Consider the following 20,407-nt stretch of genomic DNA (forward strand, 5'->3'; position numbering starts at 1 on the left):
CCCCTATAAAAGGTACATAACATTGCATCGATTGAATTCCACTGTAGAGTGCTCTGTGGGTACTTGTATACATTTGGGAAAAACAGACGAGTGCTAAGTGTAATGATATAAGAAATTAACCCATGATAAAGTAGTGGGTGAGGGTACAAAAAAACTAGAAATGAGTTCCTCTCTTGGGTTTGTCCATCTTCTTTGTCACCAAGGTGTGGAGAAAATTAAGAGGGCTATAGGGCACCTTAAAATTATTATATAGCATATATGGTGCAGGAGACACACCAGTGGCATGGAAAAGTTAAATGCCACCTGTGAACTTTAGCACACATTGTGGCATCCACTAGGCTGACAAAAGAAACATGGCTTTGGGCCTACCTGCGTGGCCTGTCTTCTGCAGCTCACAGACCTGCAGGTGTGTCTATCAAAATAACCCTTTTTGTACAAGAAAGAAGACTACTAATAAATAATAAATACGTCACCGCTAAGTGAGCCTTGTAATCCATAAAGAAGGGTGCCCAGTATTTAAAAGTGATGCATGCAAGAATTTCCTGCTGACGTGTACCTACAGTGACTAGCCCACAAATGTTATTTTCACTGTGAAGGTCTCTAGCTGTCCTATGATAAAAATCAAAGTTTGGAATAAAATCATAACCCTGATATCTATGATTTGTGACAACCTACTTGATTAATTCAAATGTTTATTAAAAACCCAATTCAGTGGTGAAGTCAGCTTTTTAATAAATAATTAGAAGAAGTGATTTTTAAAAGGTTTAACTTTGTCTGCCTGAACAATAAGTAGGCTAATTAGCATTAGCCTGCTAGCAGCTACCTTGTGAGTCTTTACCTTAATGAGCTCTGAAAACTGTCTCAAGAGCAGAAACTATGGCTTAGGCTTTTTGGCAAAAGCCCTATCTGTGTGTGAGGTATATGACATGTATCAGCTCAGGAAGGCTAGCCTGGAGGGTACAGAACATCATTAACTTAAAAGGAACCAGGGTGGGGCCTATCCATGTTTAGTTAAGTGAGGAAGGCGACGGGAGAGAAGAAGAGAGGAGAGACTTTTGTCTCCTGAGCTCTTTGTAGCCAGTTTGGCCCCTGGGGAGAAGGAAGAGCTGCTTATTTCCCTAAACCTACCCTTGGATGGCATTCAAGCCACCTCTAAGGGCAAAAATGCTGTGCAATCTTGGATTTTACTTAAAGTAGTGCAAAGTGGGATAGCCTGCAGTAAGGCAAACAGGATATGCTACAAAAGTGGGAAGGTGTGCCACAGGGGAACTTTATCCTCGTTGGTAAGGAGGTGTCCACTAGTCTACCCACCTACTGGCTAGTAAACCCTACAAAAGTGGCACCTCACGCACAACTCAGACCACTACCTGCAGAACAATAGAAGAGGACTGGATCTTCTGTTTGAGACCTGTGTGGACACCTGAAGTGCTGGACCTGCTCCCGGTTGTACCCAGGACTGAGAAGTGGACTCCGAAGGTCAGTTTGCTGTGCTCCTGATGGACAAAACAAGCCTCAAGATGTCTTTTTACTGAAGGGACTTGTTGATCTGTAACATCTGGACTGAATCATGCTGGTGGCCTCTCCTGGCGTGAATCTTTGCTCCTAAGCACTCTCCCTGCAGTCCTAGGAGCCTTAGAAGTGACGAAGAACAGCTGATCCAGAAACTCTGAAAAGTTTGGAATGTTTTAGACTTCCAATACCACCGGAGATTACACTGAACCTCAGCTCAGGCACCAGTGACCAATTACGGGAGGATTTCTTAGGATCCAGCTCCAGCGTTGGTTTGCCCTACTGGAGGATTTTGAGCTCCATAAAAAAAGACTAAGAACGAGGGGAGAAATCTTAAGCCGGCAAAGGCATGAAAAGTATCTGCCTGACAAGGGAATTTTGGCAACAACTAAATCTGGCTTCTCTCACTTTTCTAGACAAAACCAACAGCTTCAGCGAGACCTGGTCCTGCGGCTATTCAGCTTCTAGAGGACTTTGGCTCCTACAGCTTTCAGCCTTGCCCGCCCCCGCTGGAGGATTTCAACTTTCATTTCAGAGACTAATTCAGAAGATAAAATCTTTGAACAGAATGCCCCCCTTGCAGTATCTGACTCACATTCCATTGAAGTGGGCCTGAAATCGCACCCAGATCCTGGTCACTCGCTAACAGTGAAGCCCAATAACTATCTCTGGTTCGTCTTATTGGATTTTTGTCATTCTGATGTCATTTAACTCATTATATTTTTCTCTATTAATATAAATTGGCTGTGGGATTTTTTTTACTGTATTTCAACTTTTTTCAATTGTTTTATTACTGCTAAATACTTTACACATTTTCCTAAGTTAAGCCTGCCTGCTCTGTGCTATAGCTACCCGAAGGTTGAGCCCAGATTTATAATATTGAAATTGTTTTTTTACTGTGACAAGTTTGTACTCTAATTCCTTGTAATGGACTGACATCCATCCCAATTACTGACCTATTGCCTTACACTATGTATTGTATTTGCAATTATATAGCGCTTACTACCCCTGACGAGGTGTCAAAGTGCTTTTTCTGCGTGTAGCAAGCTACTCCAAAACCCATAAAGGATTAGTGGTGAATTAGTATAGTGAAAATGTGAAAGTAATTTGAGCGGTGGATATGTTAGTCAGTTATTTGGATCGAGAAGGATAGTGGAGGGATAGAAGAGGGAAAAGGATTGCATCTATACAGCGCCTGCTACCCCTGAGGTGAAGCACTTTTCGGTGAGTAGCACGCTACTCCGAAACCCAAACAGGATTAGCGGGAATTAGTATAGGGAAATATGCAATTAGTTTGAGTGGTCTGTCTGTGCTACTTCAAAAAAAGCTATCACAGTTGTGTCCTGTTGCTATAGAGTGGTCCATCTGTGGCAATCTTAGTATGGCGGTTGTCCCTGTTCTTCCTTTGAATGGAACTTGGATAATGCACACTTGAAGGTGTAACTGAAACTAATCTAAATAATTTGCTAGAAGACGTGACCTGCTATGTTCCTACTATTATGCCCAGGGGCCACAATCGGTCATCTGCATCCCTCAGAATGCTTTATTTTTTCCAGGCTCTATAGCGTGATCTGACTGGGGGACTTAAAGCGCTGCTTTTTAGGTCGAGGGACCTATAAGCTGCGAAGCAGCTTCCGGTCCGGAGATCTTATGTTGTATAGTAAGGCAGTTTAGACCCGCCTCTCAGCTCCGTTCGCTTCCATTGGCTGGCTTCCTAAAGGAAGGCCAGCCATTGGAAGAGAAGGGAGTCACTCCAAACAAGCCCCGTCTTTTTCGGATTTGGGGGCGTAAGTTTTGCTGTTCTTTAGCTCGTGACGTCGTCCGTCACTCAGGACAGCAAAACACGCCCCCGAATCCGAAAAATTTCGGAAGCTTTGAGGCAGCCATTTTCCTGCTGGTAAGGTTGAGGTAGGCTGCTCTCGCTTTCCTCGTTCCTGCCGTCTTTTTTCCCGCCCCCTCCCGCTGTCCGTGTCTTTGTTCCCCTCCAACTGATGAGATCGTCTCAGCGTCGGGGAGGTGGGGCGCTAGACTGGTTTACTTCATTGAGCTCCAGTTATACTTTCTTGTGGCTTTGTACTTTTTCCTGTCGTGTAAGCCAATGCAGGGATGTTATTTCATTTCTTCTGGCTTCATTTTCTTTTCAGTATTTTTATTGCATCGCTCTCTTTCCACTACTCGCTCCGGGGTTTATTTTCTTTTTGCTTCTCTAGTGGTCTTTTTTATCGTTTTATCTGCTGCGTTTTTTTACTCCACGTTACGTTTCTCCATTTGGTGCTTATTGCTTAACAGATGCAGTCACAGAGGCTTGCCTGCCTCCCCGGGGGGTATTGTCCCTCCTCTACGCCCCACCCTGCCGCACAATGAGTACAAGAGGCGAGCGGACGCGACGAGGGCTCAGAGACAGAGTGAGCTGCTGAGCCGTAACCCGCCCTCGGAGCCTGACAGCAACGCACCACGCACACCTCGCCTGACAACGCCCCGCACCAACATGCCCAAGTGCCCGAACTGTGCCAAGGAGGTGTACTTTAAAGAAGTGTAGGGGTCAGTTTAATTAGAGTTGCTGAGCAGAGACATTACTTTACCCCATCCACATGTACGTAAATGGCTACATTTCTTGCATTCTGGTACTTTAGTTTTTCCTATTACCATATGTGTCAGAATGGAAAGGTCGGACTGGGCGAGGTATTCCCGCCTGGTACATACTCTCAAGTGGCCCCTTGACCAGTCCAAAGCAGTACTGGCTCTTCAGGCAACCCTTTGTGTGCTGAAATGATGATCCATTCACACAATGTTAAAAGCGAAACTACCAGCCCCAAAATGCAACATTCTATTTCAAGTGAATTTTATCGACTGATAAGGCAGGACTGGTGAAAGGAGTCAGGCCTAACGTGAGGCCGCGTGACAGCTGAGCCAGTAGTACAACTTGAGATCTTTGCACTAAGTTTGGTCACAAAAGCTTCCGTCAGAGCAGCTCGCGGGCACTCGAGGGTTACACCGCATGGTGAAAACAGGTTCTAATTGCTGCTCGGTGCCCGCGGTCCCCGCTGCTGACCACTGGCCTGGCTTGGCCCCGAGTGCGCTCTGCATCACTTGCCTCGCTGGCATTGCATTGCGTCAATCCATGCTGAGCCCACGCAGAGGCCGTCTCAAAGGTCAGGAAGTCCTCAGACCGCGCCCCGTCTGCGGCAGTGCCTCGAAGCATTTAGTAATCAGCACGTGAGCTGTTCCCGCCTGGCCGCTTCTCTCGCATCACCTCCCACAGCTCAATATTAATGTGATAAGTGAGAATAGCTCTTGCAACTGACCTCTGTACAACCTGCCGGCGGGTGTTTGCGAGTAGCATGTGGACCCTAATGCATACTCAAGTTGGGGCCACACCGTGTTTCATCCTTCAGATCCCGTTACTGATGTTATTGATTTGAGCAGCGGCAACAATAAGGATGAGACAATTTGTCTCGTAGTCCTCTGCTTTTCTTTGTGAGAGACCCCAGGGCTTGTGAAAGTTGGATTGTTTCAGTTTATTCAAAACCTCATTTGGCTGTCAATGAGCCCTGGGTCGTGCGTGGCACTTTCAGCCAGTATCGAGTATTAGTAAATGCGAGACTACAGGTCCCAGAATGCAAAGAACTACCTGATTAAAAACGAAAGCTGGCTGATGGATCCATGGCCGCTATAAACAATGCAGAAGGCCTATATTTTAGGGGACAAAACACCACTGCAACACTACCTGCATTGTGTTTTAGAAGAACTGCAGTCTGTGCAGCAGCTGCAAGATCTATGCAGGCCTCAGAAGAGAGCCTTCCCAGACTGAGGCGTGGCAGGAACAGTTAATAACCGGAAGTGGAGTGCGTTTCTAGAAATGGCTCCAAAATATGTTGAGACAAACACGAGAAATGCAGCTAGTCTTCTTTTCGGGTATAGCTATTTTACTGTTTAATGTCTTCCTAAACAATGACTGAGCATTTGAACATCCAGCTTCCAGCCCCCAGCTAATAGCTCATCAGAAAATAAACCTTGTGATATCTGACATGAAACAGGTGAGCCGTTCTTCAAAACATTTTAAAAATCCCACTAATTAAAATCAAGACCAGGGCTCACCTGCTGCAAGATTGACGTGTGCAAAAGAACCCGACGGGAATCCAAAATTAACCCTGCACTCCCCGGGCCAATGTCAGGTTTAACTATGCTGCAAATGAGATTTTCTTACAGTGCAATATTTTGCCACGGTTCTGACACAAGATTTATGAAGAACTCTCATGTATCCCAGTTCCATGTATGAGTAGCTAATCCAGCCCAGTTTTGTTCATAGAATTCTGGCGTTTGTAGGTGATTCTTTTTTTCTTTTTAAATCAGACAAAAACAGAGTCTGGATGAGCTTCTGGCATGGACCTGGATTGTAAATTTAAGAGTTCTGCTTATGTCCCCCTCTGTGGTAGGTAGATATCCTTGCCAACACTGTGCCTCCAGAGATCTCACGTTGTCTAAAGACAGCTGTTACTGTTGTAGAGCTCACACATTTCCTGGAACAAAAACCCTTCTAAATTCAGTTGACTGACTAGGTAAGTTATGGACTCAGGAAATATGATCACTCTAAGGTTTTCTTCTCGGGGTCAGGGATCAGGAGTTCAAATAGGTCAAAATCGTAACATCCTGCAGGGTGTATGAAATTATAAACCTGCTGGCGTGAGAGCTGTTAGGGTGCCAAATAGGTTTTGGTTGTTGACCAAGCATTGTTTGTTGAGCATTTTTCTTTTGGTTTGATATTCTGAAAGTTACTTTGTATTCAATTGTGCTCTCGTTTTGCTGGTTTGGACAACAGTAGTACAGCCCAGTCCAACCTTCCCCATGGAAACTGATATTGCTGCAGATAGAAACCTGGGGCTGCTTATAGGACCTACCCCTACTTTTTTACTATTGATAAAGAAATCACAGGTGAACAATAATACGGGGAATATTTAATAGGAAGAGACCTATTGACATTTACCATTTTCCCGTGCCACTTGCTCACCTATTGCCATTGTAAATGACAATACCATTTATTTATGTTTTTAAAAAAATGTCATGAGCAATGCCAATAGATCTACCTTTAATAATGCCGAGACCATTGCATTGTAAATGCTTGTTTCCCAGGCCCTCTGGCATGCTACCTTTGAACTGGATTCTATTAGACATAATATCCACCGAGTTCCTATAATGGTATCTTTTTAGAGAAATGCAAGGTCCTATATCAGGTCTCCAGAGCACTCTGTACTGTCCTTTGTGGCTGGACTTTTTTCAGTGTCCTGTTGGATGCTCTCTGTTACTTTCTGTAAGAGTCTTTTTTTCAGGGTCACTAGTAATACTTTATTCCATACCCCTTAGAGCGATGTTGCTTTGACCTTCCAAGGCACCCTTTTCCTTGAATTCCCATGACTTTGTTTGATCTCTAACTGCACAATATTTTTCTTGAACCTTTCAAATTGCTGCCTCTTTCTATGGTCTTTTAAGGTGATCTGTGCTTTCTGACTTGCCGTCCTTCTATGGGAAGTTAAGGAATGATAAGTTCCCCTGGCTCCCTTTGGACAAATGATCTTACCCGGACCCTTTATGCGATGTGTCTCAGGGCACTCCGTCTTCTTCTAATCCTTAATGGGATGCTTCGTGCCCAGTCCCTTGGTACTTCAGCATCTTGAACCAGTCCCTAGGGCGGTGGCGCTTGTCAGGACTGGGTCGTCCCAAGCGCTGAACTGCTAGTCTGGAAACCACCACAACTCCTGGGAGATCCGCCTTGATACTAAACACTAAAAAAGGACTACACCTACCAGACATTCTAGAGTTGCTTTTGCCCGTCATTGGAGAGACTGGGTGGTCTTTCGTGTAATGAAGGTAATACATACCTCTCTTCATGTCTCTAACGCCGTTATTAAGAACCGTATTTGGTATTGCATGAATGAATTCTAAAGTTGATATGAAGACTGTATCCGAGTAATAATATTACGTCAATATACCTGATAGGATGTTTACACACATTAATGCTGCTTTCGTATTTTGGAAGAAAATTATTTATTATTTTGTAGACCTCACGTTCCATTTGCACGGAATTTTAAAATGGCATTTCTTTTAGAGACCACTCCCTATGAGGCGCACAACTTTCGTCCTTCTTTCGTTTCTAGGCTCTGCTATCTGCCTGGGACCAGCCCACGAGGTCTTTCCCGGCCGCTTGTTTATCCTTCTACCAAGTCCCGCCCCACGGCATTACTTCCGGGTCGGCGGAGGTTGTGTCCCGGCTGGAGATGCTAGGTTGTTGCTAGTGTCTGTTGTTGTTATTACTGGAGGTGTCACTCACCCAGCCTGACTCTGCATCTTGCAGTTTTCCAGGGGAAAGGGCCCCGCGCCAGGGGCAGATTGGGCTGAGCAGGGCAAGGGCTCCAGGTTCATCATATTTCTATCCGCCACACGGAACAAAGGGCTTTGGTGATTGCCTGCTGCCGGGGGAGGAGGGCTGCAACCAAAGTGCCAAGGAATCCGGGGAGCTCTTTGAACTGGCAGCTTAAAAAGGACAGAAGTGGACTTGAAACCGTGTACCACGGGCGGTCCAATTCCGCAACCGGGATAGGCGAACTTCAGCATTCCGATTCTACCAGTGGGATTGCTGCTAGGAGCCGGGAGTGTCTTCCTTCCTATAAGAGAGGCTTCTTGTAGCCTGAAAAGACGAGAGGATTCACCTTAACCAACCGGCGAAGAAGAAGCAATACCACAATAGGAAAGCGAAAATAATCTGCTGAAAGGGGAACGTTGACCAGGAAGGGATGGAGGCGTACATCTAGTTGAGGTAGAGGAGTAACAAGGCAGATAAAGAAGATTGAGCCTAGACCAAGAAGAAGAAAGAGGAGTTCGTACAGTAAAATAACTTTCATGCAGGCAAGGAGTCGGTCATGCGGCCAGCTAGGACGGGAGAGAACCTGCAGCTAATGGGTTTTTGTGGAAATTAGACATGGTAATAGGGTGGAAGCTGCAGCCTGAGGGAAGGTGGAACCAACCTGCAATCGGGGTTGTACGCCTCTAGGGGCCCGGTCGTGAAGCTTGTTGCAGGGCTCGTAGTGTATCTCCTTCGTTTGTTGGTCTGCACTGTCCTCGGGCTAGGGAGCGGCTTGGCCGCACCTTAGCCGGCGGAGGCTATTGTCTGATGGAAACTGATCGCCGCACCACCTGCCACTGTTGGCCGGCCATGTCAGGGAGGGACGATTAGTACCTGCCAAGGAGGAAGGACCTAGTGTTTTTCTTGGCACCCTGCCAGAGAGCGGAAGGGTTGACAGTCTCCTGGGCCTCCCTAGTAAGGGGACCTGTGTGAGACTTGCACTCCATACCAAGACAAGCCTGTTAGTGACCAGCGCCCTTCAGAAACGGGTCCCCTCCAATATGGAACATCCACGGCGCATCACCCAGCAGCCTTCGTCACGTCAGTAAGTGCTTCTCTTTCTTTTTCCCCTGCATTAGCGTCAAGGGATTATCGATGCAAATGATCGGCCCAACCCTTTTCTCTACGGACATGCCTTATGGTACCGCGGGAACATGTATGATTTTCAGACTTGTAGAATGCAATGCAACTGGTAATTTCCGAGTGAGATGTAGCTCCTTCCTAGAAGTCAGTGAGAGCGGTTCTGTATTCGCTTGGCACTGTGGGATCTTATGTTTCTTGGAGATGTCCCATCTACTGAGGTATGACACTGTGACGCGTGTGGATTATGGTTTGGCAGATTTGAGTTAATCTCAGGAGCAGATCTCTGCAAACAATCACCGTAAAAAAGTTTATATGTGTAAATGACTTGAAATATTTACAGAAAGAAAGGGCGAGCAAGACATAGTCCGTTCACCCACTATCCTTGAAAGTCCAGGGAGAGGGGAGACAGCTTGGATAAAGAAGACTAGGTTAGTTGACGTTGGTCATGAAAGTATTTGTTTAGGAGATGGAGTTTCAGGTCCCTCTTGAAACAGGAGGAGGGGATGCATCTGAGGACTCCTACATGGCTCCGGTATCCATGCTGACGTTTATTTTATCTAGGAGCTTTATGAAGATAGTAGAACATGGTTCATTTTGTTTGTGTGACTTGGATCAGTGGATTGATAGCCGAGCGTATTTTTAGGGAATTTTACAAATTAGTCTTTTATTCTAGGATGTTTTTTCTCCGAAGGGTCCCTTTCCGGCTGCTATCCAGTCACTGCCTTTTTGTAAAGTGATGCATTTCATAGCAGATACAACTGAAGATGTCGCCCAGAACATGGGCACATGAAGTGATAGAATTTGCTTGACTAATTAAATCGTTACGATTTTACATGAAAGAAAAATGCAATTAAAAAAAGATAAAATGCAGATGTTCACATTTACATTTTCATTTAGTTAATTGCACAGCACATAGTTTACAAGCCTGGAGCTGCTATAGTTAATGACTTCACTGCTGTAGATTCACTGTATGCCAGGACGTGGTCTCATCGTCCAAAACAGTATGTGGATCATTGCCAGTGCAGCATTCCTGAATCAATAGGTCTTCCAGGTTCTCTGAGCAATTCCACTGTGTGTGGAATTGGCCTCTGACAGTCAGTCCTTGTGTCTTTGCCCTTGATTGTTGCAGCCAGACTGCCTACTTTTTTCCATAATTGGGATTAAGCTGACCACCTCGCCATGGGCGGTGAGGGATTTGTGGTGAACAGCTGTGGTCTCAGTTGCAGATCATGCTCTCACTCTTGCGTTTTCTTCATCTAAGTCAGTTTGTTGATAAGTCTTAACAGAGCGCAACATGTTAAGAAGTGGTGAGAAGCAGCTGTATGGGCCCAAGTATAGGGCCAAAGTCGGGAGGTCGCCATATTTTCACTGTTTATATAATAATTAAGAATTATAAGATTTCGATGCTGTGCTTCAGAGCCTACACACAGGATCAGGACCACTCCTTATTCTCCTGACCCAGTATGCATTTAATGGGATCAGGCCAAATCTTCCCCCCCATCAGAGGTTTTTTGTTGTGGAGTGCAAATGGCAACGCAAGATATGTAAGCATGATAGGCGGATCATATAGCTTTAAAGCTAGATTTGTGTGGGCATTCTTGCGTAGTTCCTCCATGTATAAGGCTGTGGACACCAGTTTAGCTGAGGTACGATTTCCATGAAGTAGACCCCTTGGTTATCGACAGACATAAATAGTTTTTCTGGGTGATTGGAGCTGCTTCCTTTAACTTCACAGAGTAGGCCAAGTATCTTGCACAAAAGCATTATACGTTGCCTTGTTAAATGAAATGCCAGACATAGCTGCAAATGACCTTTCTGAAGCAATCGAGGACAGACAAAAGGGCCTTGGCCTACAAACTTCCTCACATTGGACAACAGAAACGTCACTCCCACCCATCATCTTTAACATCCTCCAAATAGCAGTGTGCAGGAAGAGCTAATCAGTAGTTCCTTTCTAGCAAAGTCTTCATGTAATTTCTAAAAGCAGCCTTTCTCCATCCTCCTCACTTCAGTGTTTAGATCCCTCCCACACACACACAAGTCCTACTTCCACACATGTATCACAAGTTTCATGCTGCCCCCACTCCAAAATCGGATTCAACCCTCCCTGTTAAGAGCCAGAAGCGTCGAAATATCAATTTACCACCTGACGCCTGTCGCTATGTAATCGTTTTGACAGGGGTACCGGAGCTGGCCCCGACATTTACTGAACCCTTCCGGGCGCTCAAAAACAAGGTATGCCATTGGCTAGCTAATATTCATCCATTACCACCTAACACCCGTAGCAACATCTTGATGGTTGAGAGAGCCCCCTGGGTGGGCCCCAATAGGAAAGTTTTGCAGGGGGATTGTGTAGTAGTGACTTTTGAGGATCCTCGTTTTGTGGAGTATATTTGCATGGGGAAACCTGGAACCAACGGCACTGTGATTGTGGCCAGACCATTGTCCTATTTTTACATGCCTGGGGAGCAGTTGGATAATGGTTGGAGTTGGTTGAGGGATACCAACCATTCCTGGGGAGGGAGGAGGCATGAGGTGCGTAGGGACCTGAACTGTCTCGTCCCAGGTGGCGGGGGAGTAGAGGGTTGGAATCTGGTACTGCGTAAAGGAGGGTGGCTTAACCACGGCGGTAGTCAGTGTAGCGATGAATGGTATGGCCCCCAGTTTACTCAACCCCCCATCCCTTGTTACAATCGGTACAGCGCATTGGAGGCTGTCGATTGACTCATGGAATCTCCCGGATTCTCCCGGCCCTCTTTAGTTTCCACTAAGACTATAGAAAACAAAACCAGTAGTCCACAGAGGTTAAATGCAGACCGTGGCAACCCACTGCCTCCTTCCCTGGTAACTAGGGATGATAACCATAAGGCCCAAGGTACCGACCGTACCTCACGTGAGAGAAGAACTGAGGTGGTCCATTTTACCCCGCAGGATACTGGTAATTCTGGACTTGAGGAGCTCATAGTTTCTGCTAACCTCAGCATCCCGACTTCCACCGATGGCCATGGGATTGAACCTGTCACATTATATACTAATGGCAAGAGTAGAGTTTTGAGCGTTGTTTCTTGGAATGTCGCAGGTCTTGGGAATAAAACAGCTCTTCCCGATTGGAATGAACTAATTGATAGGTATGACCTGTGTATCTTCCAAGAAACATGGTGTTTGGAACCAGTGTACAAGCCTGGCTATTCTACCTTCCATGTCCCAGCTACACCCTCTAGACGGGGTCGCCCGTCTGGCGGCTTGCTTGTCTGGGTTAAAATTTCGTTAAACTGTAAGATTTCCTACTCTCCTAAAATCTCCCACGACATTATGAGGTTATCGATCCGGGTCCCCCAAGCCCCAGTGACCCTGGAAGTTTTTAACATCTATGCTAGAGGTAAACCAGGGGGTGGTAAATCTCCTACCATTGCCCTACTTGCAGACTCAATTTGTAATTGCTCCCCAGATACTTTGCCGTTAATTGCTGGCGACTTCAACTGCACTTTTGAACCGCTGGCTTCTGACGGCGCGGTAGGTTTACTGGAGGAAGATGCGAGATGGGGAATTCCGCAATTGACAACTGTGCCGATTAAAAAGTGGACACCAGTTATTATCCAAATGAATGCCTTGGTGTTGGTGCACGCTCTGGTAGCAGTGAATGGGCGCACGCCGTCTGACTTCTCTGGTGCATGCACCTATAATAGGGTTAGCTGCCCCAGCAGAATTGACTATATTCTGGTTGACAAGAGACTGTGGAGATATGTGTCAGATATGGCAGTTATTCCATCTATCCATAGTGACCATAACCCTCTATCCCTTAGCCTGTGCAACTTGATAACCGCGGGGAACCCCCTGTCCAGCAACAGACTAACAATGGCGACTAGAGAAATAGTACCCTCGAATTGCAAAAGGTTCATCAAATGGCATACATTTACCATTAATAAGCAAAAGACAAATGCCCTGGGGGAAATTGTAAGAGATCAGACCGAGAAGCTTTCTGCACTCTGCACTGATAATCCCGGTTCTGTCCAGGCCAACAAGGTCTACGAGGAGACAATTGACAGGATGGCCGCTCTCTTCCTTGATGGATGTGGGACAAGCCAGCCGAAGCATAGGAAGCCTGCAGCCAGGTGGTATAACCATGAATGCAGAGGGGCAAAGTCCAAATTGATCTGTGCCAACAAAACCCGAGATCCAACTGAGGTTCGTTTAGCCCGAGCTGTGTACAGGCGTGCATTATCAGTGGCTAAGAGGGCCTGGGATGACTCCCACTGGGAAGAGTTAAAACTGGCCGGTCAGAACAGGAACGGGGAACGATTCTGGGCTCTAGTAAGAAAAAACAATGATGGTGGTGCAGATCCACTACCCAACCACATTACGGACAGGGAATGGTTCGACCACTTTAGGAAACTGTACGAAGGGGTAGAGGTTCCTGAGAACATCGAAGTGATGGCAGAATGCACATTACCCCAATATGATATATCCCAATTTATCGATCCTATAGGGCAGAGTGAGGTAGAGTCTGCGATTAGCAAAATAGTCCAAGGTAAGGCAACGGGCCAGGATGGCATCCCTGGCGATCTGTTCTGCGCCAGCCCTAAACAATGGGCCAAATTCTTCTCCCTCTTGACTAATGCCCTCCTCCTTGGGGCTCCAGTCCCAAACTCATGGAGGGGGGCAGAAGTGATTCCTATTTACAAGAAGGGGCCAAGGGGTGACCCTGCCAACTATCGTCCGATCAGCTTGATCGATGATGGTCAGAATGTGGTTGGCAGAGTCCTTCTGGAAAGAATACTCTCTTGGGCAGAGGAGAATAATATTATCTCCCCCTTCCAGGCGGGTTTCAGGGCCTGTACTAGCACTGTAGATCAGGCCTTCAGGTTGTTACTACTTCATTGGAAGACAGTCTCGATCAGCAAGGGTGGTTTGTACTTGGCTTTTATCGATCTGAAGACCGCGTTCGACCTGGTCCCCCGAGGGCGTCTGTGGGCGGTTCTTCAAGAGATGGGGTTTCCTCTGCCCATTCTGCACCTGTTGGCCCGCATGCATGATGGAACATATGCACGCATTCGGTGGGGCACGAAGGAGCAGATAACTGATAAAATCCCGGTGAACAGAGGTGTCCGCCAAGGATGTGTTTTGGTGCCGACCCTCTTTTCCTTATTTGTCAATGGGGTGGTCTCTTTTTAGGTTTCGACCTGGCGATCTGCGCAAGCAGTTCGCGCAGGTGAAATCTTTTGTCGGAACGTCCCCCACCTCCCATTAGCTAGCTCCATAAATGGAGGCTAGCCATTGGGAGCCGGATCTGTCCGTCAAGGCCGGACCAGATTCGGGGGCGTTCCCGCGATTTTTTCCCTCTCCGCCTCTGCGATGTCGTCATCGCGGCGGTGGGCGGAGTTTCGTTTTTTTTCCTTCTGTGTTTGTTTTGGTCATTCCATGCGAGGAAGCCCAGGTGAGTGCTTGTTTTTTAGTGGTGGAGCACGTGAATTCAGTGTACGTTGGTTAAAAATACATGATGAAGACACAGGCCACGATCTGGCTGTTCATCAAGTGCGTTTTTGCCCCTTTATTTGTAGTGAGGACTCCGCAGTGGTTTGTCTGATGTGAAATTGCTCGGCTGATCCCCTTTGTTGCAGCATGCATAACTTTTCATTCTTTCAGTTCGACTTTACAGTCCGTTTTAATAATGTCCTTAAAACTGCGGGTGTCCAGTACCCAAACGGCCTAAATAGACTCGTATGGGCTAAGCATCTCGTGCCCCTCGTGAGACACTTGTAAAACTGCTCATAAGATTTGCAACAGGGAGTTTTTTCATGGTTTGGCATTTTTCGTAATGCATTACAGTTGAATTTATATAGCGCTTCATATCCTAACCGCACTGCAAAGCGCTGAAGAGCATCAGAGGCCATAAAGTACGTGCTGCAAAGGTGATTAACAGCAAATGGGTAGGGAGTGCAGAGTGGATAGGGAGTGCAGAGTGGATAGGGAGTGCAGGGTGGATAGGGAGTGCAGGGTGGATAGGGAGTGCAGGGTGGATAGGGAGTGGAGAGTGCATAGGGAGTGGAGAGTGCATAGGGAGTGGAGAGTGCATAGGGAGTGGAGAGTGCATAGGGAGTGGAGAGTGCATAGGGAGTGGAGAGTGCATAGGGAGTGCATAGAGAGTGCATAGGGAGTGCAGAGTGCATGAAGAGTGCAGAGTGGAGAGTGCATAGGGAGTGGAGAGTGGAGAGTGCATAGGGAGTGGAGAGTGCATAGGGAGTGGAGAGTGCATAGGGAGTGGAGAGTGCATAGGGAGTGGAGAGTGCATAGGGAGTGGAGAGTGCATAGGGAGTGCAGAGTGCATAGGGAGTGGAGAGTGCAGAGTGCATAGGGCGTGCAGAGTGCATAGGGAGTGCAGAGTGCATAGGGAGTGCAGAGTGGGGAGTGCAGAGTGCATAGGGAGTGCAGAGTGGAGAGTGCATAGGGAGTGCATAGGGAGTGCAGAGTGGAGAGTGCATAGGGAGTGGAGAGTGCATAGGGGGTGGAGAGTGCAGAGTGCATAGGGAGTGCATAGGGAGTGAAGAGTGCATAGGGAGTGAAGAGTGCATAGGGAGTGAAGAGTGCATAGGGAGTGAAGAGTGCATAGGGAGTGAAGAGTGCATAGGGAGTGAAGGGTGCATAGGGAGTGAAGAGTGCATAGGGAGTGGAGAGTGCATAGGGAGTGGAGAGTGAAGAGTGCATAGGGAGTGCAGGGTGCATAGGGAGTGGAGTGGAGAGTGGAGAGTGCATAGGGAGTGGAGAGTGCATAGGGAGTGGAGATTGCATAGGGAGTGGAGAGTGCAGAGTGCATAGGGAGTGGAGAGTGCATAGGGAGTGGAGAGTGCATAGGGAGTGGAGAGTGCAGAGTGCATAGGGAGTGCAGAGTGCATAGGGAGTGGAGAGTGCATAGGGAGTGGAGAGTGCATAGGGAGTGGAGAGTGCATAGGGAGTGGAGAGTGCATAGGGAGTGGAGAGTGCATAGGGAGTGGAGAGTGCATAGGGAGTGCATAGGGAGTGGAGAGTGGAGAGTGCATAGGGAGTGGAGAGTGCATAGGGAGTGGAGAGTGGAGAGTGCATAGGGAGTGGGGAGTGGAGAGTGCATAGGGAGTGGAGAGTGCATAGGGAGTGCAGAGTGGAGAGTGCATAGGGAGTGCAGAGTGGAGAGTGCATAGGGAGTGGAGAGTGCATAGGGAGTGGAGAGTGCATAGGGAGTGGAGAGTGCATAGGGAGTGGAGAGTGCATAGGGAGTGGAGAGTGCATAGGGAGTGGAGAGTGCATAGGGAGTGGAGAGTGCATAGGGAGTGGAGAGTGCATAGGGAGTGCAGCTCGAGGGAGTGGAGAGTGCATAGGGAGTGCAGAGTGGGGAGTGGAGAGTGCATAGGGAGTGGAGAGTGCATAGTGCATAGGGAGTGGAGAGTGCATAGAGAGTGGAGAGTGCATAGTGCATAGGGAGTGCAGAGTGCACAGGGAGTGCAGAGTGCACAGGGAGTGCAGAGTGCATAGAGAGTGGAGAGTGCATAGGGAGTGGAGAGTGCATAGGGAGTGGAGAGTGGAGAGTGCATAGGGAGTGGAGAGTGCATAGGGAGTGGAGAGTGCATAGGGAGTGGAGAGTGCATAGGGAGTGGAGAGTGCATAGGGAGTGGAGAGTGGAGAGTGCATAGGGAGTGCAGAGTGCATAGAGAGTGGAGAGTGCATAGGGAGAGGAGAGTGGAGAGTGCATAGGGAGTGCAGAGTGCATAGAGAGTGAAGAGTGGAGAGTACATAGGGAGTGCAGAGTGCATAGAGAGTGCAGAGTGGAGAGTGCATAGGGAGTGCAGAGTGCATAGAGAGTGCAGAGTGCAGAGTGCATAGGGAGTGCAGAGTGCACAGGGAGTGCAGAGTGCATAGAGAGTGGAGAGTGCATAGGGAGTGGAGAGTGCATAGGGAGTGGAGAGTGGAGAGTGCATAGGGAGTGCAGAGTGCATAGAGAGTGGAGAGTGCATAGGGAGTGGAGAGTGGAGAGTGCATAGGGAGTGCAGAGTGCATAGAGAGTGAAGAGTGGAGAGTACATAGGGAGTGCAGAGTGCATAGAGAGTGCAGAGTGGAGAGTGCATAGGGAGTGCAGAGTGCATAGAGAGTGCAGAGTGGAGAGTGCATAGGGAGTGCAGAGTGCATGGAGAGTGCATAGGGAGTGGAGAGTGGAGAGTGCATAGGGAGTGGAGAGTGCATAGGGAGTGGAGAGTGCATAGGGAGTGGAGAGTGCATAGGGAGTGGAGAGTGCATAGGGAGTGGAGAGTGCATAGAGAGTGGAGAGTGCATAGGGAGTGGAGAGTGGAGAGTGCATAGGGAGTGCAGAGTGCATAGAGAGTGAAGAGTGGAGAGTACATAGGGAGTGCAGAGTGCATAGAGAGTGCAGAGTGGAGAGTGCATAGGGAGTGCAGAGTGCATGGAGAGTGCATAGGGAGTGGAGAGTGCATAGGGAGTGGAGAGTGCATAGGGAGTGGAGAGTGCATAGGGAGTGGAGAGTGCAGAGTGCATAGGGAGTGGAGAGTGCAGAGTGCATAGGGAGTGGAGAGTGCAGAGTGCATAGGGAGTGGAGAGTGCAGAGTGCATAGGGAGTGGAGAGTGCAGAGTGCATAGGGAGTGGAGAGTGCAGAGTGCATAGGGAGTGGAGAGTGCAGAGTGCATAGGGAGTGGAGAGTGCATAGGGAGTGGAGAGTGCATAGGGAGTGGAGAATGCATAGGGAGTGCATAGGGAGTGGAGAGTGCATAGGGAGTGGAGAGTGCATAGGGAGCGGAGAGTGCATAGAGAGAGAGTGCATAGAGAGTGGAGAGTGCATAGGGAGTGGAGAGTGCATAGGGAGTGGAGAGTGCATAGGGAGTGGTGGAGAGTGCATAGGGAGTGGTGGAGAGTGCACAGGGAGTGGAGAGTGCACAGGGAGTGGAGAGTGCACAGGGAGTGGAGAGTGCACAGGGAGTGGAGAGTGCACAGGGAGTGGAGAGTGCACAGGGAGTGGAGAGTGCACAGGGAGTGGAGAGTGCATAGGGAGTGGAGAGTGCATAGGGAGTGGAGAGTGCATAGGGAGTGGAGAGTGCATAGGGAGTGGAGAGTGCATAGGGAGTGCAGAGTGGAGAGTGCATAGGGAGTGCAGAGTGGAGAGTGCACAGGGAGTGGAGAGTGCATAGGGAGTGCAGAGTGGAGAGTGCATAGGGAGTGGAGAGTGCATAGGGAGTGCAGAGTGGAGAGTGCATAGAGAGTGGAGAGTGCATAGGGAGTGCAGAGTGCATAGGGAGTGCAGAGTGGAGAGTGCATAGGGAGTGGAGAATGGAGAGTGCATAGGGAGTGGAGAGTGCGTAGGGAGTGCAGAGTGGAGAGTGCGTAGGGAGTGCAGAGTGGAGAGTGCATAGGGAGTGCAGAGTGGATAGGGAGTGGAGAGTGGAGAGTGGAGAGTGCATAGGGAGTGGAGAGTGCATAGGGAGTGGAGAGTGCATAGGGAGTGCATAGGGAGTGGAGAGTGCATAGGGAGTGGAGAGTGCATAGGGAGTGGAGAGTGCATTGGGAGTGGAGAGTGCATAGGGAGTGCAGAGTGGAGAGTGCATAGGGAGTGCAGAGTGCATAGGGAGTGGAGAGTGCATAGGGAGTGCAGAGCGGAGAGTGCATAGGGAGTGGAGAGTGCATAGGGAGTGCAGAGTGGATAGGGAGTGGAGAGTGCGTAGGGAGTGGAGAGTGGAGAGTGCGTAGGGAGTGGAGAGTGCGTAGGGAGTGGAGAGTGCGTAGGGAGTGGAGAGTGCATAGGGAGTGGATAGTGCATACGGAGTGGAGAGTGGAGAGTGCATAGGGAGTGGAGAGTGCATAGGGAATGGAGACTGCATCCCCTCTACTTCTCTTCTATGGACACTTGTACTTCTTCTACTTCTCCACCAGCACAGTGTGTGTTTCCACTCGCCCGTGGCACTGGAGACTGAAGCACATCCTTCTTAGGGTGAAAACCGTCTTGCTGGTCATTATGGACACTCTTTCCAGTTCTGTACTTTTATGTGATCACACTATGCATTATGGGGGGTGTAGTGTTGCTTTGATTCCATTAGAACACAGCTGAAAACAATGATTTGTAGATAAAAACTCTAGTCCCACTAAATCTTGGAAGTGCTTATTCACACACACACATGCATGCACGCACATATGCAAACACACTCTCTCTCCCTCAACAGGTGCACTACCTCCTCACAAGCACGGACACATGTTTGTAAAACAGGTTCTTTAACCCACCATGCCATCCCATAATGCAGTTCGGTTGGCTAGCACACCGTGGCTGACTGAAGATGCGCACTAGGATGGCGCCGGCACTTGACAGCCAGGCACAGAGAGGCGCGTGATTGACAATGGGCGACAAGACGAGCGTGACTGAGAGCAGACACCAGCTGAAATGTCCAACCCTTAAAAAGGAAAGATTTAATGACGATATTTTTTGTGGAACTGGTGGCGAGCTTCCTGTTTCAAGATGAGTGAGTGGACCATGTCCAAAAAGACTGACACTCCAGTAGGGTAGTGTAGTGCTTTCAGCAAGCGTTGCCTTAATGTGCCACCCCAGCACGATTTAACCCCCTCAGCTGTCAATTGGGCATCTGTCACGTGACACCTGCAGACCAGACTCTGAATTTCTTCAGTGAAATCCAGTAGGGTACAATAGGTCTTACATTTGCAAGAGATTAAGCTGTTGGCAATGTAAATGACAATGCCATTTATTTATCTGTTTTCAAAACCAACACATTAATAAAAATATTGTCATTTACAATGCCAATAGCTCTAACTTTGGCAAAGGCGAAACCGTTGCATTGTAAATGCTTGTTTTATCTGACATTGATGCTGACGCCCCTAGCTTGGCTGGTGTGAAAGTTCCCGCTATGCTCTTCGCCGACGACACTCTACTAGTCTCCAAAACGCCCATGGGGCTCCAAAAATTGCTGGATCGGTTTTGTTCCTTTTGTAATTCAAGGGGCTTGGTTATTAACACTTCTAAAACCAAGCTCCTCTATTTTAATCCCAGTAGGAAAGCCAGTCGTACGCTCACCCTTAATGAAGAGCCATTAGAGCGAGTTAAAATGTTCGACTATCTTGGGATTAGGATATCCGACCAACTCAAGTGGACCCCACACATTGAAAAAATGGCTTTAAACCATAAACGGGTTGTGGGCGTAATAAGCAGGGAGCATAGATCCTCAGTATCAAGACCCATAGCTCCTGCCTTGGAGATCTATTCTGCTAAAGCTGTAGGCAGTGCACTGTACGGGGCAGAGCTCTGGGGTTTTAATAATGTCGACTCCCTCGTAATGGCCGAAAACAAATTTTACAAGGAGCTTTTGTCTATCCCCAAGAGTACCCCTAGCAAGCCCATACAATACGATCTTGGACGCAGATCGGTCAAAGATCTGATAATT

General features: G+C 48.1%; 2 protein-coding genes across 3 annotated transcripts in view; one reads left to right on the forward strand and one right to left on the reverse strand.

Moving 5' to 3' along the window:
- The window catches only part of KRIT1 (KRIT1 ankyrin repeat containing), a 333,886-nt gene extending 326,608 nt beyond the window's left edge, over positions 1 to 7,278 (reverse strand). The window contains exon 1 of the mRNA XM_078663641.1: positions 7,085 to 7,278. The gene's annotated coding sequence lies outside the window, so the exon portion shown is untranslated. The remainder of the gene's footprint in view (positions 1 to 7,084) is intronic.
- Positions 7,279 to 7,743: 465 nt separating this feature from the next.
- The window catches only part of ANKIB1 (ankyrin repeat and IBR domain containing 1), a 580,820-nt gene continuing 568,156 nt past the window's right edge, over positions 7,744 to 20,407 (forward strand). The window contains exon 1 of one of the 2 annotated variants that reach the window (XM_078663642.1): positions 7,744 to 8,951. The gene's annotated coding sequence lies outside the window, so the exon portion shown is untranslated. The remainder of the gene's footprint in view (positions 8,952 to 20,407) is intronic. The other variant, XM_078663643.1, reaches the window with a different exon arrangement.

This window comes from Lissotriton helveticus, chromosome 10 (genome assembly GCF_964261635.1).
Source record: "Lissotriton helveticus chromosome 10, aLisHel1.1, whole genome shotgun sequence".
Taxonomy (NCBI): domain Eukaryota; kingdom Metazoa; phylum Chordata; class Amphibia; order Caudata; family Salamandridae; genus Lissotriton; species Lissotriton helveticus.